Below are 26651 nucleotides of genomic sequence, written 5' to 3' on the forward strand. Positions count from 1 at the left end.
ACAGCACCTGGCATAATAGGTTCTTGATCGATGACAAGGCTCCTAGATATACCAAATACATTTGTATTACTGTATTGTCTACTTTTCCTCCTGCATGGGCAGAAAAAAAAAAAAGACTAAAGTGTCTTACAGGAGACACTTTGGGCTTATACTTTAAGGCGAAAGTATGTGCTTTCCAGCTAGCTATTCATAACCTTGGTTACGTTTTGAATAATGAACTGAAAGTGCAAAGTTCCTTACTGTGCAAATTAGCACAGACTGAATTGTGGTGCTGAAGAAGTTTATCTTTAAGCATTGGCGTACTGTAGGTCAGTGACACCTCAAAACTGAAGATCCATTTCAACCAATGGCATCACAGAGCCACAATATCATTCCAAGGCTGACATTGTGCTGCTTGTTGTGACATTCTATCTTCTGACAATGGCCAATGCTAGGTGCTTCAGAGGGAACAAACACAACAGGCAATCATCAATCCATCCCGTCGTCCACGATCCGCTTCTGGGCTAGATGGACCATTGGTCTGACCCAGTATGGCCGTCTTATGTTAACTCCATCAAAAATGCAAAGTTCTTTCTTAGGCAGTGGTTCTCTAGGTAGTTCATTGGGAAGACCACTTTATAAAAGGAAAATTTCACCAAGACTCCAGCACGTGATTCTCCAAAGTAAATTCGAGACACACATTAAACTAAAATTAATGGTGAGCACATATTTTTACCTTTTTAGGTTATTGATATTTTTCATAGCCAGGTTATCCCAAAACCAAGCACTACAAACGCAGGAAATTCAGAGCTAAGTTTAAACCTGAAAAACCCAAAACATGTTAAAAGATGGAAATACAGTTAGGCACCCAAACAACCTTAATTCTGCACTGTAGCAATGCCATGCAATAACCATATTAAGAGCACATTAAAATGTGTGTTCAGCATTACTGAAAACTGACTTTGAAAGGATCTCCCCTCCCCCCTTCATTTTCCCCCCTGTGAAAAAACACTAGAGATCAGAATTAAGGTGATTTTGGGGTACCTCAACTACACTTTCCCCAACATGCTGGTGGTTTGGGTGGCAGGGGTTGGCGTGGACCTCAGAATCTGCATGCCCAGGGTGACTGCTACCAGCAGCATTAAGGGAAGGGGTGGGTGGGCCTCCTGTGTTCTTTCATGGCCGCAACACCACTCTCCCCCCGAACTGCCTCGGACAAAGACTGTAATTTGGGAGGTTTAATGCTGGTCCCTGGTCTCAAAGCAACATCCATGTTGCTAGGGGGAGGGGGCATTGTCCACCTGCTCACTTGTGCTCCTGACGCAGGTTTCCCACAAGTTGCAGCACAGGGCCTGTTGCCCATGCTGCTAGGCCATACTCACCATGGCTGGAACAGCAAACCTGTTAGTTGAATAGCTAAGGATTCTGATTATGTTCTGGCCTGCACTTGCGTTAAATAGCAACCTTGCACTAGCCCCAGGGTATGCACTGACAAAGATTGCCTTGTGCTTTGCATGCCTCACAGTGGAAAGCTTGGCCTTCAGCACACGCTCTGCACCGGCAGAGAGGCTACAGCAGATTAGAAGGCAGAAATAGAATATGTGATGACATCTTCAATGAGATCATGAATGCCTCTGGGACAGATGACTGGAGGATTTCATTTTCAGAAAGACTGGACATGGGGATGCTCTCCTGCTCTCAGGAGCTTGAGCGTGCCACACAGGATGAGATGCTGTGGATCATGATGGACCAGATGCAATGAAGCGTCTGGTTGAACTTCAAGAAAAACAGCTTGAGGCTAGACTCCCTCTGCAGTCCCTACACAACGGCCTGCAAGCATCACCCTGTTCCCAATTCCCCTTTCCCAGATGTTCCAGGAGGCGGGTACTAAGAACAAAAGGCAGCTATTCAAAAACCTTTGATGGACAAGACTTCTATGCTTTCATAGACAAGCTGACTGTTTCTCCCCTCCCAGTTCTCTCACACTGTTGGCCCAAGGTTAAATTCAATTATTTTCCTGTTCTTTATGTTTGTGTAATAAAAAAAGTCAACATTGCGAGAATGAAATGCTCTATTTATTCCAAGCATGAGGGCTTGGAGGAAGGGGAGGTACAGGGAAACTGAGGCAACAGAGGGGATGGTATGGGAAGGCACAATGCAGATAAGCGGCACACATTACTGTGGCTCATTTCTGAAGCCTCCCAGAAATGCAGAGCTCCTTGCTGGGCCCTTCTTATTGCCCTGGTATCTGGCCGCTCAAAACTAACTGCCAACCTATCTGCTTTCTTGCCCCATGCCTGCAGAAACTTTTCCCTTTGTCTCACAGATATTATGGCACATGCAGCAGGCAGTGAGAACAATGAAGATTGCTTTCACGGAGGTCTAACCTAGTAAGCAACCTGCACCAGCGACCCTTGAAATGTCCAAAGGCACATTTCACCACCATTCTGCACTTGCGCAGCCTATTGTTGAACTGCTCCTTACTGCTGTTCAGGTGGCTGGTGTATAGCTTCCTGAGCCATGGGAGCCAGGGGTTGGCTGGGTCTCCCAGGATCACTACTGGCATTTCAACATCAAGGGTTATTTTACAATCTGGAAAGAAAGTCCCCGATTCTGCTTTCTGAATAGACCTGTGTTCCTAAAGATGTGCGCGTCATGCACCTTTCTTGACCATCCTACGCTGATGCCCTGTGATCTACCAGCTCTTGCAACACCATTGAAAAAGTATCCGTCACTATTTATGTACTCTTTGGCAAGGTGTTCTGGTACCAAGATAGGGATATGCATGCCATCTATCGCCCCGCGGAAGTTAGGGAACCGCAGCATGACAAAACCATCCACTATGTCCTGCATGTTGCCCAGAGCTGGGCCCTCAGTAAGCAGCTGCCACTCTCCGGCCGCCCAGCTCCGAAGGCAGCAGCACAGAAGTAAGAGTGGTATGGTATTGCCACCCTTACTTCTGCACTGCTGCTGGCAGGACGCTGCCTTCAGAGCTGGGTGCCCAGCCAACAGTCACTGCTCTCCAGCCCCCCCACCCCCAACTCTGAAGGCAGTACAGAAGTAAGGGTGGCAATACCACAACCCCCCTAAAATAACCTTTTTTGACCTCCTACAACTGCCTTTTGGGTCAGGACCTCCAATTTGAGAAATGCTGGTCTCCCCCATGAAATTTGCATAGTAAAAGCATACAAGAGACCAGATTTCACGGTCTGTGATGTGTTTTTCATGGCAGTGAATTTGGTAGGGCCCTATTTATAGCCCAGGCACATTTACTGCCTACTATTTACTACAGTGATGAAGTCAGCTAAAAAAAAAAAAAACACCCTTAGTCTTTCAAAACTGAAGCCCATGCCACCCCCCAGCCCATATTTGCCCCAGCAGTATGAATAGAGGACTTTTAGCTTGCTCTCATTTTTTTCCAATACTTCACACACCCCCCCCACGCGTACACACACACACACACCCCCACCCATATAAGGGGGAAGCTATTGCTGGTCCAGGGTTTCTTATTAAAATGAGAGGTCATTCTCTCCTATCACCACTTAGTGAGGGTCTCATCTGAGTGGCATTGTTCCATATAATCTCAGAGAAAAGGAAATGGGAATATTTAGTTAGTGGTCCAGCTCTGCAATTAAAAAAAAAATCCAGTTACATTTAATCTGACTGCTGATACAAAACAGGTTAAAATGCTGTCCCATTTATTTGTTAATAAGGCATATGGAAAACATCACTGGTAAAAGGGTACAATGAGAACTGTATTTAATATGCTTCCATAACAAGGCTACGTTCTAAAACATCAGGTCCTAACATTTAATCTGTAGTCCTCAGGTGATCCAAAAAAAAAAAAAAATCATAAAAATGTTTTGTTCTGAGTATTAGATGGCTAGCGGCTCCTAAACGTTTGACACAAAGTCATAAATAACATTTCTACACAAGACTGTTTGTAGCCAATAGTTGATATTTCTTTAAAGAAAGAATCTGTAAAAGGAAAACGAGTGTTCCAGTGTCCGTTTCACTGACAACTGCAGTGCGTAAAAACACTGCAGTACCACATAGCTGACCCAATTTCAAAATAGCAGTCGATGTACAATGTACAAGTAACGGAGTCCAAAGAAATAAGATTAAAAGAGCAAAATGCATAATTTTACAGTGCATCCAGAAGCTAGTTTTAAGCCTTTATGAAAATGGTTCTTCATCAAGACACTCATTTTTGCCAGGATGACTTGTGTACTCATGTCAGTTTGTAGAATGTTAGTTGTTTCCTCCCCTTCCAGGAGGAAAGAAATTGAAGACATCTACCTCCAGGAGTCTTCATCCATTAATCTATGGGTGACTTTTTATATCCTCTGCATCACACGCCCAATTCTTGAGGTCAGCAAGGTCTCTTGTGCAAGTCATCCACACTCCTCCTTAAGGTCAGAGGCATGGCTGTTAAATAACCCAAGTCTTGTACTCCTACCCCGGGAGGCAGGCATGCTGCTTCTGCTACTTTCCTGATAGTGCAGGCTTGGAGTGAAAAATATGGAAAACCATGATCCCTTCCAAAACAATGTGGAGCACTACAACCAGGTGACCAGGCTGGCCCAAAGTCTGGGTCATCTTCTCCTGCGGGTTTACCCCAGGAATAGAGGAAGCTATGAAGGAAACTCTGTCACCTTGAGGAATCTACTCCAACCTCCACAGGAAAAGATATTAATCCCCCACCAGAGCACAAAAGTTTTAACTACATGAAATGTAGGCTACTTGGTGGTGACTATCAGATCCTCCATGAGGTTTCCTGGCTGTGCTGTTGTGGGAAAGCAGTAACCTCCCCATGAGTCATGCTGCCACTGTTCTCTCCCTCATCTTATTCTACTAGGAAAGGCAGGGAAGGACAGTTCATTAACTTACAATTGCTGATGCAAACAGTATTAATTATACAGATTTACCAAAGGGAATCCTGCTGGTAACTGACAGCAGCCTGCCATGTACAGCAACTGTTTCTCTGGTTGGCCCATTTTCTGCCCACACATATATATTTCTTCATCCCCTAAAGACAGAACTCAACTGTACACAATAGGCATGGAAGGCTTCCATGGGGTCACTGGACAGAAGTGTCATTTAAGAAGCACTACTTCCTCACTCCCTCTGCAAGACGGCCCATTAGGAGTTAATGGGTAGGTAAGGGGTTCTTTTATCATCCTTGATAGAGTTCTGAAACACTACTGGGAAGACTTTTTTTAAAAAAAATTCTACAATGTAAAAGATGCTCTGCAACGGCAGTCACTAACAGATTCGATCACATTTTTTTCTTAAAAAAGGGGGGGGGGGGAGGGGAACAAAGACGATTAGATAGCAAACCCTGATTAAACTACTTTGGTTTATTGCTAAACACAACTTCTGGTTTCTTAAAAGCAGATTTGTGGCTAAATGTGCCTAAGTACCAGATATATGACCACATATAGCTTGAAGTACGACTGTTTTGGAAATAAGTAATGTAAAAATTTGGCTGATTGATTAGCTACTGCCACCCACAGTGGTCTTCATTTTGACTACACTCCACAACACTAGTTTGCACTGTATTAATGTTAATTAACAAAATCCAACGATAGTGTGTACAAATACCACTTTAAATGTGTGCCATTGATCGGGGGGGGGGGGTAGGGGGGAGGAATGGGAAAGTGAAAAGGAGATTACAATAGAAATGACCATTGCTGGTCATAGCTAGATAAATCCTTTGGAATAAAAAAAAAAGTATGTGAAGTGGAGAAGTATGGACATTGAGTGAAATTAATTAATTCTCGTCTATAAACCCGCATCATGCGGGAGGTCAGACTAGATGACCATATTGGTCCCTTCTGACCTTAAAGTCTATGAGTCTATGAGAAAGGCATAAGCTCCGGTTGACTTATGGCACTGGGGTCTCCAAATAGCAGGAGCTGTCCAATATCAGGATGAGGCTCATGAGTGTCATTTTGCATAGCCAGGTATAAACTGTTAAGGGCTTTAAAAACAAAAAATACCCAGCGACTGTTTAAAACCCATCCACCATTTATAGGCAACATCCTGAAAATTTAGAAAGTAATAGGACTGAGGATGCTCTAGTCAGTGAGCAAAAATGTGTTGCTGCATTGTGAATAAGCTGCAAAGGACAAGATTTCTGCTAAAATGGAATTCAACTAATTTAGTTATGGGGTGCTCTTGGGAGTTCAGCAGGTGAGAAGGACACAGCGCAGGTAAACCATATTACTAAAAAACTCTGTCTCTGAATGGGATCCTTCAATAAACAGGGACACAAAAGAAGAGAACCTTCATGATCACTTAAGGACATTGCCAGCAGGATGCACTGGAGCAACCTCATCATAGTTGGTTAATTGCTCTCCAGTATGAGCTATGCTTTCAAGACATGGAGAATTTTATGTTTTGCATAGATTAAAATACATACCATAAAAAAAAGATCAAGTCAAAAATTGACTAGTCAAGGATGCATAGCCTTAGTTGTTCCCTTGCATGTATTACAACACTTTAATGAATACATGCTATTCCTTAAATTGTATACTAATTTTCTCTTCAACTTTACATACAGGTATTTAAAAGTACTGTAATCAGTCTTATAAATAGTGATCTCTGCTTGTATAATTCAAGTAGATTAAGTCAGTTTCTCTTTGAGGCTGTTCGTATTGTCAATTTTTAAAGATGACTTACTCATGTAAAATTTCCCATAACAATGCATCTCATCATAGTTTAAAACCTTGTGGAAAGCTATGGGGATCAGAATTGTTTACAGTAGATGCGGATTTAAAAAAAGTTATAAATCTTTAACTGTCAAAACACTGTATATTTTGACACGCGGTGTTGACAAATATCCTTAAATCAAACTGGCAACTTCAAGCAGCCTCTCTTACTTTATCTGTAAATTTTAAATCACTGCAAATATTTGTCTGTGTGCGTGCGCACACACAGCGAAATTGGTGTTTTATGCATACAGTACTATAATTAGGCTTGGAAGATTAGATTTAATGGAAACATTGCAAAGATTCTTACAATTTAAACCCAACTGTCTAACCTCCACTATCCAAAACCAGATCAAGCCCAAATTCTACATAAGTTTGGCTAAAGGGAATTTTCAGTCTTGTGACATTTGGATAGAGCTTGAACTGTTCCTAGCTTCCTAATATAAAATGGAAATAAAGTTCTCTCGCTTGCCTTCTGTAACAAACAAACACATCAAGCTGCCATTATTATTCTCCACTGTCAAATACTTATGGATACACCTAGATCTTTATGGATGTGCAGAGAAATTTTACTCTTCTACAGTGCAGTCATTTGTCATCAGTGACCCTAGCATGCCATGTGCAGGTACTGTACACAGTACAAATGCCAACATTCATTGAAATGGCTTCAAGCTCAAGGTTTATCACTCCTCGCTTATATTTAGCTGCTTTTAGCCTGATGTATGATCTCTGACAACAGAAGAATGCTGACAGGTGAATCAGGTTTAGTCTCTTGTAAAGATTCTACATATATGCAAGCCTTATCATAGCTTAAAACAGTCAACCACTCAGTGAACCATACTTTTAAATATGCTAAGGCTAAAGTGCCATATTGTTATTATGAGGTATCCAGTTTGCCATTCACATTGCAGGCACAATTGCATCAGTGTTTTGCTCTGTAGTTAAGCTTCATAGTAAACCAGAATTCCCCCAGGAGTGTGTACTGAACCTATGCCAGCATAGCCCCCAGTATAGATGCAGCATAAGCTGACAGAAGGCAGAGTTCTGCTGCATAGGAACCTCCCCTTCCCTGAACTATGTTAGCTATGACACCATATGGTTCTTCTGGTCGCATCAGAGACTTTGAAAATGCTGTTGGAGCGGTAGAACTAAGTTCCTATTCTTTTCCTCTTCTGTGTGAATAGACCCACAGGATTTGTTTTTTTCCTTCATTTTCCTCAGTCTCTGGACAACCCCCTCAGCTCCACTAGTTTCTAAAGTGTTTATGCGGCCTCATTATCGGTTCACTCCTGCACCATCCCCTTTATTCAGTCTCAGGTTTTGAAATCTCTTGCTTCTTAGAAATCAACACAGCCAGGACAGGATGATTTATTTACTCCCTCCCGCTCCCACGGTATCCTATTACCTCTTGTTTTTGAGCTCTCTCCCATTCTATTAATCTCTTAGGCTTGCAAGATCAGTGTTATTTTACTATTTAATGCACATCCAGACTGCTTGTAGGTTCTTGGTGTTTCTTTCTCCACAAGATTAAAAACAAACAAACAAAACACAAAAACAAAATGATATCCTGATGGCTAGATTAACTTGTCCATACCCTTGTTACCTCTAGCCTTGTATTACTGCAACCTCCTCTCATCTAGCTTCTCAATACCCACACCAATCCCTTCTAATCTAACCAAATCACCACAACCAAAGTGAGCTTCTTCGCCTGCTCAGGCCACATCCATCCCATCTCTGAGTTGTTCTGCTCGCTGCCACTTGTCTGCAGGATTGCCTTTGGGGCGGACCTGACGTCCAGCTACCGGTTATTCCCTCCATTTGCAATCAGCCTTATCACCCACTTTGTCCCTTCTCACACTCGTGTCTTCTTTCATTTTCCCCCTTATGCACAGAAAATTTCCTAGTTTGTCAGAACCTTAAGATCTTGTGAGTAGTAGGGGCTTGAATGAATAAGTCGAAAGTCTAAGGCAACTCCTTCCTCTCCCCACAATGCATCTTCTGAATTGTGAAATCCCTAGGGTAGGGCTGCCTTGCACAACACTAAGATACATATGTAAGCACCAACAATGTATGCCTAAAGACGCTGTAGCCAGGGGCGACTATGTTTTTTGCTGCTCCAAGCATGGCAGGCAGGCGGCTTTCGGCGGTGCGCCTGCGGGCGGTCCGCTGGTCACGTGGATTCAGCGGCATGCCTGCGGGAGATCTGCCGGTGCCGCGCCATCAGCGTCACCGCCGCCGAATTGCCGCGGGACCGGCGGACCTCCCGCAGGCGCGCTGCCGAAAGCTGCCTGCCTGCCGCCCTCACAGCGACCGGCAGGACGCCCCCTGCGGCTTGCCGCCCCAGGCATGCGCTTGCTGTGCTGGTGCCTAGAGCCGCCCCTGGCTGTAGCATTACACTTTACTTAGTACCCATATAATTGAAAATATTGCTGAGGAACTGGATTATAAATGTTTCACTCTTTAGGAATTCAGTCTTAACTGTTGAAAAGTTTACACTGGAAAAACGTTTGCAAGATTCCTTTTCCCCAGTGGTTATAGTATTAATAGTTTTTACACTTCAGCTGGGATTGAGAAATGCACATAAGGATTATGCGCATTCTAAACTTCAGTTTTGTTGTCATAAGCCAGAGAAAGAATGGGAGGAAACACCTATGAGACACGTTTTGACAGATGATAGAAAAGCTCATTTTTAATGAAAAAAGTCTATCCTTCTGGACTGAGTTTTATTTTGGCAAGCCTGTTCAGGAAGAACAGTCATCCTCGCATTCATTTCAGTGACAGCACTACTTTACTGTGATAAACAGGTTATAGGACTTGTATAGCAACTGCCAAAATAGATGGCAATAAATGTAATAAAAACGGAGTGTGCATTCAAACAGCCATACATGATGCAATATGTGCTTACTTGTATACATTACACAGGCAGGAAGCCTGTAGAACGTGTATACATACAGGAACAAAATGTGCATGTAAATACTGCGGTAGCTATATTTTAACCATTATTCCTTTTCTTCGGTCATAAGCTCAAGTGGGGAGCATCAGGTCACTTTTTATTTTCTTCCACCATCCTCTCAATTTGTCTATTGAAATAAAAGCTAAACAATGTTATTTCTCCCTCTTCATATCTTGTCCTAAACCATGCTGCTTTGCAGCTGTTCGCTTTCACCACAGATACCTGAATCTCACTGGTGGCTGAAGCATTTCCTATATGTAATGTGTTTTGGCATAAATAAATACTACTTGATAAATATGCAAAGGTCATGTTGGAAGGCAATACTTTGATCCACACCAAATCTTTTCTGGAAGGAGGGGCGGGAAGGTTAATGAAGCAAGGAAATAAAGTTAAATGGGAAGGACTCACTTAGGGCAGGAACCATCTTTTTATTATGTGTTTGTACAGCACTGAGCACAAGATCCTGGCCCACAATTATCTGCATTACGTAGCACTTAATAGTTCAACCAATAAATATGATAAAACTTGTAAAAAATTAAGGCACAGGAAATCATACTTACAATGATCTTGGGTCTTGAATTAGAGACAGGAAAACTCAGAGCAAAAAATTTCAACTAGGCCATTCTGAACTTAAATAGAAAAAAACTACAATACCTAATCTGAACGGATACTTGTCAGGGAAGATATAGAAATGTTGTGACAACAGGCAAGGGAAAGTCAATCTTTGTCCTTGATGTTTTCTCTAATGGTAGTTATTGGTAGGATTAGGGAGTAGTGTATTTTTACATAGTGAAATGGTGTTTTAAAGTGTTGCAAGATGGATAATTAGCATAACAAGTCAGAATGAAGGTGACACTACCATGGAAACACCAAGTCTCTAATTACATTCTCCAAAATAGAAGCAAAGTGAGTCAGTAAATCTAGCCCCACATCTTCTAGTTAAGAACTTGCCTTTTGCAGAGGCTGCAAAAAAGTTACCATAACTGTTTTGTATTAACTCCTGGCTGAGACAATTAGACTACAGTAACTTTAAACCACAAAGTAAAATGGAAACAAGCATCTACCTTGTCAGAGCTCAGTACAGCAGCATGCCTATGTATTAATAGCCCAGTTAAACATTTTTTCCTACAAGTTTTGGTGCTCATAGTAAATTGTAAATGGCACCCTTGATTCAGACAATCAAGAAACCTTATCCATATGCATAAAACAGTTACTTGTTAAAATTGAACAAGCCACAATCAAAGCAGCGGCAGGCGTTCACAAAACCTGTGCCGAAGACGACATAGTTTAACATTTAAATTCCATGTTTACATTTAATTCCAGGCCAACAAGGGCTGTGGGAAGCGGCATGGCCCGAGGGACGTGCTGGCCGCCAGTTCCTGCAGCCCCCATTGGCCTGGAATGGCCGACTGCGGCCAGTAGGAGCTGCGATTTGCCAAACCTGCGGACGCTGCAGGTAAACAAACCGTTCTGGCCCGCCAGCAGATTTCCCTGACAGATGCATGCCAAAAAGTTGACGATCGCTGCCATAACTCCATATTAATACCATTGTGTGTTAATGCCTCTAGTTTTTGGGGAAAACATTTTGATGTTTCCTTTATCACTAGAACGATCAGTCTTCCTTATTTTGAGACCAACTCTTGAGAAGCTATACTGCAATTTTAGTCCTTGCCCTATGGATCCACTTTTTTAAAAAGTTAACTTTTGCTAATGGTGCCAAGAGTCCACATGAAATTGTGCACAAGCCAAATTTGAATTTTGCTGTTTTCCCTTTAACAGATTCACCAAGAAGGTGGGATTGGGCTCCAAAAATTCTCTAGCTGTGGCCAGTTCAGAGCAATCTTCAAAAACAAAAAAGTTAGTTCAATATCAAAATTTTTGAAGTTGTGATTTTTTGTGAATTAGCCAGTATCCTTGACATTGACTTTTTTTTGCGCGCCATGCAAGCTCTTATTTATCCTTACTAGATTATATTTGTGCTGTGCATCAGAAGTATGAAGCTTTATGATAAGTGTTTTGATAGATCAGTGCTGGAAAAGGAGGTTCTGGTACAGAATGATTAAAGAGTTGTTACCAGGACCAGATAGTGTTCACTCCAGAGTTCTGAAGGAACTCAAAGAAATAGCAGAATTACAAACTGGAACATGTAACCTATTGCTTAAAATCAGCCTCTGTACCAGATGACTGGAGAATAGCTAATTTAATACTGGATTTTTACAAAAAGGTTCCAGAGGCAATCCTGGTCATTACAAACCAGTAAGCATAACTTCAGCACCAATCAAATTGGTTGACTATAGTAAAGAACAGATTAGACGCAGATTAACACAACATATTGGGAAGAGACAAAGCTTTTGTAAATGGAAATCATGCCTCAGTCTATTCGAATTCTGTGACAGTATCAACAAGCATGTGGACAAGGTTGATCCAGTAGATCTAACGTACTTGGACTTTCTGAAAGGCTTTGACAAGGTTCCATACCAAAGGCTCTTAGGCAAAGTAAGCAGTCATGAGATAACAGGGAAGATCCTCTCATGGAACAGTAACCGGTCAAAATATAGGAAACTAAAGGTAGGAACAAAGGGTCAGTTTTCACAGCGGAGAGTGGTAAATAGCAGGGTTCCCCAAGGATCTGTACTGGCACTAGTGCTGTTCAGCATTCATAAGTTATCTAGAAACGGAGGTAAACAGTGTGGTGGCAAGTTTGCAGGCAATTACTCAAGACAGTTAAGTCCAAAACTGGCTAAAGAGTTACAAAGGGATCTCTCTAAATTGGATGACTGGGCAACAAAATGGCAGATGAAATTCAATGTAATGCACATTGGAAAACAATCCCAACTATACAGACAAAATGCGGTCAGTGCCCCACAATGTCAGTTAAAAGTGGCAGAAGCACTCCTGGTGTGGATGTGCGCTGCTGACAGAAGGAGGGTAATGTGGACATAAGAAGTCGATTTAATTACTGCAGTGGCTGTACGCTGACATAACTTAAGTCCACTTAATTTTATAGTGTAGATTTGCCCTTAGAAAAGATGACTAAATGGGGATAGGATAGAAGTCTCAGATAATGAATGGTGGTGTGAAAATGAATGCAGTAAATACTTCCCTTTTACATAAACACAAGAACCAGGGACCACCCCAGGAAATAGGCAGGTTTAAGACAAGTCAAAAAACTACTTCACAGAATAGTCCACCTGTGGAACTCATTGCCAGAGGGATGTTGTGAAGGCCAAAAAAGTATAACTGGTTTCAAAAGAATTAGATGGGTCCATCAATGGCTATTAGGCAAGATAGTCAGGGATACAACCTCATGCTCTGGGTGTCCCTGAATCTCCAACTGCCAGAAGTGAGGAATGGATCACTCAACAATTGCCCTGTTCTGTTCATTCTTTTTGAAGCATCTGGCACCAGCACTGTTGGAAGACAAAATTAGAAGTGTGGCTCTCCCTCAAGTATTAAGGAACCACCTTGCTGGTTATTTTTCAGACTGCCAACTACACTACATTCCACTTAGAAACGGATGCAATACTAACAAGCTTGAACGCACAAGCCCCAAAGATAAACAGATATTGCTTACATTTTTATTACAAGGCACCTCTACTCTGACAGTATTCAAACCTGAAATACTTGGCTGCTGCTGAGGAGAATAAGTTCTGGCTGAATGTTTCAAAGTACCATCATGACAGAAGGAAGTGTTGACAGCTAGAGTGCTATTTAAACTGACCTAAGCAATAGGATGCTAGTGTATTTAGAAAAAACTGGTTATGATTTACAACTGTTCTGCAAAGGAAATTGTATTTAATATGACATGCTTGTCATCTGTATTTAAAAAAAAGTGTTAGAAAAGAGGTGTGTCAAGTCATTTTATTAGAGCAAGTAAATGAGAACTATAGGGAATGGGTTGTTTATATTGGGAACTAATCTGTTCTCATCTGTGTACTGGATCTCAAATAAAGCTATAGCTTATGCCTACATATGTGGAGCAGTACAGAGATCTGTCATGTATATTTGAGAGTTTTGTCCTTGCTACAGTTTGACAGAAGACATCTGAGAAATCTACATAGACATGAACAACAAGGAGTCTGGTGGCACCTTAAAGACGAACAGATTTATTTGGGCATAAGCTTTCGTGAGTAAAAACCTCACTTCTTCGGACGCATAGAGTGAAAGTTACAGATGCAGGCATTATATACTGACACATGGAGAGCAGGGAGTTACTTCGCAAGTGGAGAACCAGTGTTGACAGGGCCAATTCAATCAGGGTGGATGTAGTTCACTCCCATTTCAGCAGTAAGTCTGAAGACTTCTGAAAGTACTTTAAACCATATCAGCCCAATGCTCGTACTAACTAGAACTAGGGCAGAATATAAGGGTCAAAACACAAAACAAAAAACATAGGAGTGCCAATACTGCATTCAGCATGATATACATGGACAAAGTCTCTATCCTGAGTTTACAATTAATTCAGCAAGTAATACAGCCTCTTTTCTTTTTAAACTGTATGGCATCCAGTATTTGGAGATACAGGCCTGATGAAAATAGTGTTTGAAAGATGGACTAGAAGATGGTAATGAGATGAAGTTGTAAAGGGTATGAAGATTGGGAAAAATAAAGGGGATTGTTAGGAGATGAGCAGGAAGAGGAGAGCAAAAAAATAGATGGAGCAGAATTTTAAGAGTTCCTAAAAGGTGGTGGTGGTGGTGTGGAAGGCAAAGGAATTTGAAGACTGGCATAAAAGGAAAACTAGCAGCAGATTTCTGGTTTCGAGTAAAATGAGAAGGGCAGCAAGGAGAAGGGAGGTAAATGTTCCTACAGTTGATGGACAGGCCACAGTGGGTTTTAGCAAGAGATGGATAAATTCATGGATTAAGCAAAAATCTAGTCACTAAGAAATTGAACCAGCTTTTTTTTTTTTTTTAAAAGCCATTTCAATATCCTTCCCCTTCCTCTCCTTCCAATTTTATTTAGTATAAATACTCTAGCTTTTATTTAAAAATTCAAGTGAGTCACTCAACTAATAAACTGACTATTTTAGCTGGGTTTTAACATCAGAGTACTTTGCCAACATGGTTAGCAGGTGTAGATGTATGTACAAGTAGATTACGCTGTAGATATTTAATGAGCTACATATACAACATCTGACTGGTCACTGGGCCTCATTCTCACTCCACTCTAAGCTCCTGCCAACAAAACATGATTTAAAAACTCACGTGGATAAAATCTTTAAAAGGACCCAAACAATTGATCTGCTGACACACACACACACACACACACACACACACACACACACACACACCAAAAAAAAAAAAGCTGAATGAAAGGTTGGGAGTTCAGAACACAATGCAACTATTGCTGTAAATAATGCCAGAGTTTATCAATGTAACAATGACTTTCATTCAAAAGATTAATAAACTGTTTGAATTAAGCCAGGACTGTAGATTTCAAGATATTTTACAGGATAAACATTTGTTTGGCAGTATAGCTAGTTAGGAAGTGAAGATTGCTAAAGCTGCAGTTTTTAAGTGGGAAATGAAGTGAATGGTGCAGTTGTCTTGATAACCTACAAACCCTTCCAGACTATTCTGATAAGTAAACATACATATTATTTCAGGATATTGCAATTTTGTATGACTGGTTTCATACCAAGAACAAACAAGTATTAAGAACTCATGTGAACTACATTATTTAGCAACCCTGTGCCCTCTGCTCCAACTCTATTGTAATTAGCTTCAATAGCTGTAAAATAGCATATGCTGAGAACATGGGACATTTCTATATTTATGAAAAATATGTATGACACCCCCCCCACCCCACTTCTGTATTGTTATTTATGTCCAGGGACGAGGAATAAGATGGGTATGGTCACACAGGTATGCCTAGGCGGATATAAATGAGCTATCAAGACCCGTCAACATATGACTACAATTACCTTGGAGATACAATGGAAGAACCAGGACACTAACTTTTAGTGACTGCAGGTGGAAGGAGGCAGAATAGTGCCTAGAGCCTGAAAACAGAACTGAGGTGTCAGGACATTGGAATAATAATTAAAAACCCTCTGCTGCCCTGTGCTGGTGGAAAAGATTGAATCTTGAACGTTTTGGACAGAGGCAGGTTATGCTGCTGGAATGGACATATAAGCTTTGCTTTTCCATTCTAAGCAAAGAACCCTAAAATATTGCATGCCAGTGACTAATAAATGCTGGTTTGTTTCAAAAAGGCTGTCCTGTGTTGGTACTAATATACACTGATTGCATAGAGCCTAAAGGGGTAAAGTGCCCAGTAAGTCCAAAAGAACTTGAACTCCTGTTGAAGGAGCAACAGCAAGAGATTGCTTCACTACTCTCCCCCCCCCCCCCCCCCAAAGGGCACTAAAATTAAAGTTCAACTTTTGTAGTTTCCTAGAGAAGGTGTTAGAGGCAAGCTCACCCTCTGGGTCCGTGACAGCATAGGATGGAAACCAAGACATATGGATTATTTTAATGTATTGAAAACTGGTATTAGAATCTGATTATCTAATGGAAGTTCTAAAACATCCAGCCCTACATTTTAAACTGAATGTCCATTTTATGAAGTCACAAGTTGTAACACTTTAAATAAGTGCTATTGGAATAAGTGCGTGTGTAGAACTAAGTTATCTAATTTGGCCACAAGAATACTACTTTCCCCAGTAGGTGAACAGCAACATATATGTGATGCTCACACCACTTTCACAGTGGAAGTGCCTCTTAACACATCACTATGTTACTGTCTGTCAATATCTGAACTACTTTCTCTTGGATGAGGCAAGTGTGCCTTGAAGGCATATTCAGAAAACTAGGCCAGCATTGCCACGTTTACATTGGACTGACAGACAAGTAGTCTCTCTCCCCAATGCCTTTTACTTCAGAGGAGACTAAGGGTATGTCTACACCCAGCCGCTAGTTCGGCAGCTGGGAATCGAAGTTCTGGGTTCGACTTATCGCGTCTTGTCTGGACGCGATAAGTCGAACCAGGAAGTGATCGCCGTCGACTGCGGTACTCCAGCTATACGAGAGGAGTACCGCGGAGTCGACGGGGGAGCCTGCCTGCCGCGTGTGGACCGAGGTAAGTTCGAACTAAGGTACTTCGACTTCAGCTACGTTATTCACGAATTGGGGGGGTAAGTGTAGACCAGGCCTAAGAAGGGGAGTGGATTTAGTTTTCAGTCATTTCACATTTTAACAAAAGAAAGGGAATCTTTCCTTGTTTTTGATGGAAGGAGCAAAGCTACCTAGTCAGTTCTTAAGAGAAAGGAGTACTGAAAGACAGAGGTAGACTCTTACTTGGGCTTTTGTTCTGCAGATTGAAAGCATCCAAATAGCAAAGACCTTTCCATACATTCACAGACTATAAGTAGTGAATCAGACCACACCTTTATCCCTTTAGGCTACTGAAAAGGCATTAACATTTTATTCTATCCACAGGTTGACTGCCCCTACTTCATCATGTTCCCATTATGCCACTGGCATTTACAGCAGCAACGAAGCTCCTCCCCTCCTGTCCATTTCTGGCAAGTCTTTCAATGGTTCCCCAGCTGTGCCCCAGGTTTTTCAGATCAGCTTCCACAGCTCTTCGCCATGTTGTTTTCGGACAGCCTCGTTTTCACTTGCCTTCAGGTGCCCCTACTTACTACCCTCAAAATTACATCTGTCCTCCCCTATCAAAAAGGGAACATTGCTGTTAAGATATTTGCAATGCTACCAAACAGTCACGCCTGGAATCTAGAAGAAATACTTAGATATTCTTGCATTATACTGAAAGCCAAGGCTTGGTCTACACCAGCTGTTCTCAAACTGTGGGTCAGGACCCCAAAGTGGGTCACAATCCCATTTTAATGGGCGTCACCAGGGTTGGCTTAGACTTGCTGGGGCCCAGGGCCAAAGCCCTAGCTTCACCACCTGGAGTTGAAGTCCAAGGGCTTCAGCCCTGGGCAGCAAGGCTCAGGTTACAGGCCCCCCACCTCAGGATGAAGACCAGGGGCTTTGACAACCCCCCCACCAGGGACAGCAGGGCTTGGACTTTGGTCCCACCACCTGGGACGGCAGGGCTCAGGTTCCCCCCATCCGGGGTTATGTAGTACTTTGTCATCAGAGGCAAACAACGTGTTTTAAATGTATACATCTAGGAACAAAGAATGCAGGCCTTACAGACAGGATAGGGGATTCTATCCTGGGAAGCAGTGACTCTGAAAAAGATCTGGGGATTGTGGAGATAGTAGGCTGAACCTGAGCTATACAATTCTTGGATGCATAAAGAGGAGAATCTTGATAAGGAGTAGAGATTACTTTACCTCTTTATTTAGCACTAGTGCGATAGCTGCTGGAATTTGGTGTCCAGTTCTGGTGTCCATAATTCAAAAATGATGTTGATACAAAATGATTAAAGGTCTAGAAAACATGACCTATGAGGAAAGATTGAAAAAATTGGGTTTGTTTAGTCTAGAGAAGACTAGACTGAAGGGGGATATGATAAGAGTTTTAAAGTACATAAAAGGTTGTTACAAGGAGGAAGGAGAAAAATTGTTCTCAACCTCTGAGAAGAAGATAAGCAGCAATGGGCTTTAATTGCAGCAATGGAGGTTTAGGTTGAACATTAGTAATAAAGAGAAGGTTAAAGGGTGATTTGATTAGTCTGAGTACTACATGGGGGAAAATATTTAATAAAGGGCACAACTTGCCAAAGGTGGTTGTTGATTCTCCATCACTGATGATTTTAATGTCAAGATTGGATGGGTTTTCTAAGAGATGCTCTAGGAATTATTTTGGGGAAGTTGTATGGCTTGTGTCATACAAGAGGGCAGACTAGATCAGAATGGTTCCTTCTGGCCTGAGAATCTACAAAGTCCATTATGGTCTGAAAATGAAGATCCAGCACTTTGAGACTATTAATTCCTTCTGTAAGTCACCAAGGAAAAAAGCAGGTGTTAAACAGTCTTAAAGATGAAGTATTTTTCACAATAATGCTGCTTGTGTATAAAAATACTATTAGAAGGAATAGGAAGTTAACTGGCACAGAAGTCTGTTTTACTGTTCTGCAGTAAGACATCAAGTGACCCAACCACTGCTTTCTGGATATGGTCCAGACAATCTGATCACCTATTCAAGGACAAAGAACAAGAAAAATAACTCAAGTGTGAGCATAGCAGTAACGTTTTGTAAAAAACAAACAGCACTCTGGGTTCAGCCCCCAGCTAGGTCATTTATTTGGCACTCAAGGGTGATAATGGATTTGTTTTTGAGCTTCTCAAAATAAATGAGCTAGTACTGCATGCAGAAGTAACCCAGGCTGGCCAACGGAGGAGAAAGAATATGCAGTGTCAGCAAAACACTGGTTTCATATTCAGCTACAAAAACAGAGCCCTTATTCAAAACAAAAATGAAGAAACTGAGTTAAGGAAGAAAACCCAGCTAAGGACTCCAGTCAATTTCCCAGCAACATTAACTTAAAAGCTTAGTTAATAAAATAAGTTATTAAAAGGTTTTGCTATTTATAAATCTTAACACAATTAGCATTTATGTACTTATTTATAGTTCTACTTAAAAAAAAACCAAAAACGTAAAAAAAAAAAGACACGCATTACTACCAATCCTTATTTGATCAGATGATCTTCCATTCTCTTTCTTCTTGGCTAAGAACTTCCCATATCCTATTTTTGTTACCTGTTCTGCCTCCTTACCTCCCCATTCCACCCCAACTCATGTGTTTGTCATCTCATCTACCTGTTAGGTCTTTTAGATTGCAAGCTCTTCGGAGCAGGGACTATGATTTTCCTATGTTTGTACAGCACCTAGCACAATGGGACTCCAACCTGGTTGACCTCTAGGCTCTACCACAATATAAAGTGTTAGTGTGCAGCTAAAGGCTAGTAAATGATGTCAATGCACCTATTTAACTTTATTCATACCACTTATCATGCAATTAGCACTGCTTTGTTTAATGGCCAGTGCCCATTGACAAGACAAGGGGATAAGGTCCAGGAAAGTGAACCTACCCATATTTAAATGATATTTAATTTTCCACCACCTATCACAAGTGCACATAATAAAACTACATTTTAAGGGCCTAAGTTAATAGTCTTAGTGCCATTACCATAGGACAGCATCATTCCCTAGCAGAGCATGTTAATACAAAAAGCCAACCCACAAACCAAAACAAATACATTGAAACTGCACATTAAGCTAAACCAAATCATTGTTAAAACTAAAGAGAGCCTTAAGTTATGCCCTGAAGCACGCCAAACTGGCAATATGCCAATACAGCCAGTTTCAGATGCAGAGATCCTCAGATAACAAGTCTCTGCAGCTGGTCCTGGAAGTGTTGTATACTTATATATTTCAATGTACATTGAAAATTAGCTCCTCCTTAAGTCCCAGACAATTCATGATTTCAGAGACTCACCAACCCCTGGAAAGAGCGCTATTGCAGAGACTTGAGCACTAGCATTAGTACTCAGAAGTCCATTCTATACAGGAAGTAGGAAGCCATATGCTTCATCAGCTGAAGTTTCTGGGTGGTCCTTGCGCACACTCCTAACCACAGCACAATTCTAGCAGTACAACTTGAACCTACAGATGTGTGGTTAACTATTACAAGCTCGAAAGTGAAGAGAAGCAGCTGCAGCAGCTGTCCAGGGTTGATTTTAAAATCTAAGTAGATCTCATAGTGCAAAGATACTGCTTAGAGCAAAGTTTTATTATAGACAGAGTGCACAGCAATACCAATTTAGGTTACTTCAGTGTTTTCATCCTAGGAGGGTCAACTTTATCACACTTAGCTTTCAGACTAAAATTTGGCACGTTTGTCAGTGTGACTTGGAATAGTTTGAGCAGAAGTGATTATCTGAAAATATATTGTAGTGGGGGGAAAAAAAAAATCACAAAGCTCTTTACAAATTGACACAGCTATGGTACCTCAGCATCAAATTGGAAGGTATATAGTTAATTAGTCAGAGATATAACTCACTGGCCCTGTAAAGAGTTTGATTTGATAGGGGGTCCCAAAAAACCCACAAACAAAACCAGATACTTCATACATGAAGTTATACCAAGAAATGAAACACTGGCAGATGCTTCACTGACACTGTCACTTCACTTATATGTGCACAAGTTTTCAGCTTGGAAAAGAGATGGCTAAGGAGAGATATGATTGAAGTCTATAAAATCATAACTGGTGTAGAAAAAGTGTTGTTTACTACTTCTCATAACACAAGAACTAGGGGTCACCAAATGAAATTAATAGGCAGCAGGTTTAATACAAATAAAAGGAAGTATTGCTTCACACAACACACAGTCAACCTGTGGAACTCCTTGCCAGAGGATGTGGTGAAGGCCAAGACCATAACAGGGTTCAAAAGAGAACTAGATACCTTCATGGAGGATAGGGTCCATCAATGGCTATTAGCCAGGATGGGCAGGAATGGTGTCCCTAGCCTCTGTTTGCCAGAAGCTGAGCATGGGTGACAGGGGATGGATCAATTGGTGATTACCTGTTCTGTTCATTCCCTCTGGGGCACCTGGCACTGGCCACTGTCAGAAGACAGAATACGGTGCTAGATGGACCTTTGGTCTGACCCAGTAGGGCCATTCTTATGTCATGTTTATGTTCACAATCTCCACTAAATAAATTTTAACTATTCTCCTGAATTGCACTTGCATGCTTGAGTGTGGAGTGGAATTTCAGTTGCAATAGGTAAGGACTTGCAGAATATGCTGGGTATTGAAGGATGGAGAACCCCAAAGGAATGCTGTCAAGTCGGTTCAGATTTGATTGATCTTGTCTGCAAAATAAAGGACAGTCTCACACAGCCAGGCACACTGAACTGTAACTAAGACAAAGTAGTATGGATTAATCAAACTGCCTATCATTTGGTTGAGTTTTCACAGGCCTGGATTTTAGAGGTGTTATGAACAAGAGGAAGATAGTTCCATTCAGCAAGGCCACAAGCACAACACAGGCACGCAAAAATTCTTTGATGCAAAGCAAGCATGCTCAGACTAACTCCCCCTTGACCATTTAAACTATTAGTCTCTCTGCCTCTAAACGAATGGTTCTCAAACTTTTATACTGGTGACCCCTTTCACATAGCAAGCCTCTGAGTGCAACAACCCCCCTTATAAATTAAACACACTTAATGTATTTAACACTATTATAAATGCTGGAGGCAAAGCAGGCTTTGGGGTGGAGGCTGACAGCTCGCAACCCCCCATGCAATAACCTTGCAACCCCCTGAGGGGTCCCGACCACCAGTTTGAGAACCCTTGCTCTAAACCATGGTTGCAAGTATATTGCAGGGGGACGGCTTCTAGTTGCCTCTGCCTCAGTGATCATGGAAGATAAATGGTTGTGAAGTTTTCAACCATTTGGAGTAGTTGTTTACATCAATGGGTACGTCTACACTTACCTCCGGGTCCGACGGCAGGCAATCGGTGTTCTGGGATCGATTTATTGCGTCTTGTCTAGACGCGATAAATCGATCCTGGAAGTGCTCGCCGTCGATGCCGGTACTCCAGCTCAGCGAGAGGAGTACGCGGCATCGACGGGGGAGCCTGCCTGCAGCGTCTGGCCCCGCGATAAGTTCGGACTAAGGTACTTCGAATTCAGCTACGTTAATAACGTAGCTGAATTTGCGTACCTTAGTCCGAAGTGGGGGCGTAGTGTGGACCAGGCCAATGTGACTTAGGATGCCTGCTAGTACAGAATCAGGTACCACCATCTCTAAACTAAGATCTCAATTGCCTTTTTGGAACATGGAACAAAATCTTATTCTTGTACTGCCCACAGGTATTTATTCATACCGCTGATAAAAAAAAATTGCCATTTAATTCAGTCAGTGATGCAAGTTTGTGAAAGGCAGTGTTTTGAGTACAATACAGATGTTCCAAGTTAAAATAGAGCAAGTGGCTAAATAGATATTAGAAAGCCTGTATTAAAAGTCAGTCTCTTTAGAGTCATGGGAACTTGGACACTGAGGAAGTGGAAACTTGAGAAGTTTCCAGCTTTTACTTTCTAAAAAAATAAAAATAAAAAAAATGTGTAGATTTGCATTAACCTTCAATGTAAAATTCTGTATCAGAACTTTCTGGAAACATCTATTTATAGTCGATATTCAAAAGTACCCTGGCATCAAGGTTATATACATTTTTACCTTTTGTAGTGTCAGCTGATCCATACGCATTTTCAGTAAGAAATACTGTAGTTGATATTTAATGACATTGTAAGTTGAGTATTTCCCATAAGTGTTGGCAAGTTTAAGACGGTGAAGTCTACCCAAAGAGTAATTTTACATCTTCCAAGGTCACAACTAGTAAGCTAATAATCATGGCAGTGTCATCAAGTCTAAGTCCATGTTCAAGCTTTTTTTAGTCTGATCTCTTACAAAGGTCATGTAAATTCCAATTGTCTGGGGGCGAGCACCCGAAGAAAAGTAGATTTATTTTAAAGAGTCACAACTACCACATACTCAACAGCAACCCTACAACTAAACAATTCCCACTCCAAGACATGGGTATGTGACATTTGCCTTTTGGAATAAGGGTATAAACAAAATACAAGAGGGCAAGCAAAACATTAAGATCAAAAATGTTAAAGAAAATTGTATATGCCAGTAAACTTGCATATTTTTCCTAGCCACACAAAAAGCCTCAAAAATCAATAATATCACCATAATTTACATAAATTCCAATGGGAAGCAAGTGTTCTTTTCCACTGTTAGTAACCCAAGTGTTGCATCATGCTGTTGATACATGAGAACTAGGAAGTGGAAGTGAAACTGAGTGGTTTATTTTCATTAATCAAGATAAGAGAAATAAACCAAGGATCAGAAGCTACATAGACCTGGATTAAAAATTTCTCTGTTTCAATCATTTATGGTGCTATAACACAAGGAAAACGGTCTTTAAAATGCTATACTTGCATATTTAGCCTTAAAGCCTGTTTCATGTTAGATTTTCTATCAAGCTAAAGCAATGCACAACAAAAAAGTAAGTATATACAAGATGATCTAATTCAGTTATAAGTCAGCCAACTGCTAAAGAAAACAAATTTCAGCTTCAAAAGATAACCCATTAAATTATTTTAATTATGACCAGTGCGACAATTGAAGACTACAGTCACCAAATAAACAATTTGCAGATCTAGCTCATATCAGAGTTCAGTGTTTAAACAAATGTAAACACCTGCAAACATACAAAGTGTCCCTTCAGGAGTTTAATAGAAAATAGAGAATGCACACTTCACACAACTCAGAAAAAGGCTGTACACAAAACAGCAAACTCTTTCACCTGACTTAAGGCCCTTCAATTGTCTACATACTGTCTTCCACCTATACGTAGACAAGAAAATTGTAGTCTCTTCTTTATTCAAGGACACTTGAACTGACCTGAATGTAGATTCGCTTCCAATAATCCAAGTACCTAAGAAATATCAATTACCAAATTAATGCAACTATCCATTAGGTCATGCAATTACTCATTACTGTAATGAAGTCTCCCTTGAATAATTAAATTAAAAAAAACCCCACCAACTTACTAAAACCTATACACTATAGATTAAAGCTATGGATTTGAGGGTTCCAGTGTATTATTTCTAAGACAACAGCAGACAGTACCATTATAGTAATTTTCATATCTATTCCCTCATTTGTCTTTTGGCAGCCTACTTAATGTAAAGATCCCTGGATTTGCTTTTTTTAAGCCTGAACAAGGCTGGTTCCTTTGTTGTGAAGGTTGATAAGTCAATCTCAAGACTATAAGCCAACAGTATCTTTTTTTTCTATAAAAGAAAACATTTATTGTTAAAAATTGTCTTATTAAATATAAACCTATTTAAACAAGTAGTTTCAAAACTTCCCGTTCATACTTTACCAGTGCAATTTAAAACAGATCCCAGAAGATGGTGTGTTCATTGATTTCTAGTACAATAATTAAACCAGAACAAGCAGACCTTGTCTTTTGTAGGTACTGCCCCCTGCAAAAATACTGCACTATGCAGTACTACCTTAAGGTCCACTGCAGATGCTAGAGAACACATACTACAGCTTAAAGTGATTCTTTCCCTCACATTTCAATCAGGTATGTTTATACAAGAAATCTTGCAGGTTGCAAAGCAAAAAAAGAGGTAAATAATCCACCAATTCACGCTTTAAATGAAGCGATCACTAAATTGTTTTATTAGACTAACTTCTGTTGTAATAGACAAGCTTTTGAGCTACACAGAGGTGACCTGAAGAGCTCTGTGTAGCTCAAAAGCTAGAAGATATTACCTCACTCACCTCATCTCATATCCCAGGAACATAATGGCTACAACACTGCAAACATTAAATATTTTAGCAGCACTGTCTGAGCCAGGCAATGAATGTGGAGCAGATAACATTTAGACAAGTTAATATAAGAACAGCATGTTATGCAAGTTACTGTGACCATACACACTTGTAACAGTGAGCTCTCTTCAGCCACTAGTACTCCTAATTGATATTTGCAATTGTAGATTGTTTTTCTACCCTACTCCCTACAGTCCATTTCATTTCAGGTCCACTTCTGAGCTGGGCACATCCCTTCTTTGTGGGCAGAATCAGACTATTCAATATTGCCTAACTTAGCATGACAGACAACTTGAAATATCTTTATTAAGTTTCTTTCCTGACCCTTCCTACTAGTCACTAGCAGCAACACTAGACTTCCCCCTCTCTGCCTCCAGACTTGAGTCACAGCCAAATCTTCATTCTCTCAACGCACTAATGAAAGACACTAGTGGAGGCACTCTCCCAACAGATAACATAGAAAGCTACAGGACTTATTGAATTGTTTCTATTGCAACAAAGAGCACACTCTGCCTCTTCTGGGGCAATCTCAAGGTCAGCAGCACATTTTTCACTTTCCATTAAGAAGTTTCTCGAAAAGCACCACACCCATCATTAGCCACCTTAAGAACTTTTTATAATAGGTAGTTGTGTACTGTATTAACATTTTCTTCAACAGATTAAATTGATACAACTCAGTTCAAATTTCAACCTATCAAGTGGAAGTGAAGGGAAAATATTCTATTACTGTAACCTCTTACTGGATTCAGCAACTAGCAGTTCCCTTTACCCTCCACCAGGATGGTGATAAGTTAAGCAGAAATCTGCTCTCATGAAAATAAGAGGATTAAATCTGGTTATAGTTAAAGCATGCAAACATTTAACAGGAAAAAAGAGACCAACTCCAGGTCTCATAGCCTGGCTGCTCAAGGACAAATCCACACCCTCAGAACCCTGCAAAGCAACTCATCTCCCACACCAACCAAAAACAGCACTGGGGCCTCCCATCTACAATACTGGTCTCTTCTGGCTCCTGTTCATCTTTCCCTTTCCATCTCCCTCCTGCTGCTGCTATTCCTCCCTCCCCCCACCCACACTTTATTGTATCTGCCTTACCCCAGTAACCACCACTTGTTTCCTACTCCTCACCCACCATGCCATCCAGCCCTTGACAACTTGCTGTTCAACTGTTATCGTCCTCCTCCTCCTCTCAGTAGCCAGCCCCATCTCCTTCACCCTCTCACCACTCAGCCCCATGTCCAACTCACCTTCCACCTCCTCATTGTACCCATTACCATCCCCAAAACTACGTGCCTTACCCTATACTAGGCCCCTGTGGGGGTAAGACCTCCCCTTCCACCTGTCATTCCTCAGCCCTTTTCTCCTCCCTTGTTGCCCCTCTACCAAGAGCCCCCATCCGCTTTTATGTGTCCCATACCCCCAGCACCTCACCTCCCATTTATCCCCTCCACCCAGCACCTCACCTGCTTGGCTTCCCCAGTGTGTCCTAATCCGGCAAGACAACTCCCTCACCTTCCTCCCAAGCCTCTCATCCAGCCACCCCCCACCTGTCAGCCAGCCCCCCTCATCCATTTACCTCCCTCCCTCCACCTGTTCTGTCCACACTTCCCCAGCCCACCTCCACCTGCCAACTACCCATCGCCCTCCACCCCCCCGTCCATTTACACCCACC

The 26651-nt window shown here is 41.4% G+C and overlaps 1 protein-coding gene across 2 annotated transcripts in view; it reads right to left on the reverse strand.

The window, feature by feature from the left end:
* SLC45A4 (solute carrier family 45 member 4) overlaps window positions 1-26651 on the reverse strand; it is a 77212-nt gene that overhangs the window by 49970 nt on the left and 591 nt on the right. Inside the window, exon 1 of one of the 2 annotated variants that reach the window (XM_026646781.2) lies at window positions 24525-24566. The exons of the other annotated variant lie outside the window; for it this stretch is intronic. The gene's annotated coding sequence lies outside the window, so the exon portion shown is untranslated. Of the gene's footprint in view, window positions 1-24524; window positions 24567-26651 lie in introns of those variants that run through there. 2 annotated transcript variants of the gene reach the window in all.

This window comes from Terrapene carolina, unplaced genomic scaffold (genome assembly GCF_002925995.2).
Source record: "Terrapene carolina triunguis isolate 2854851 unplaced genomic scaffold, T_m_triunguis-2.0 Scaffold58, whole genome shotgun sequence".
Taxonomy (NCBI): Eukaryota; Metazoa; Chordata; order Testudines; family Emydidae; genus Terrapene; species Terrapene triunguis.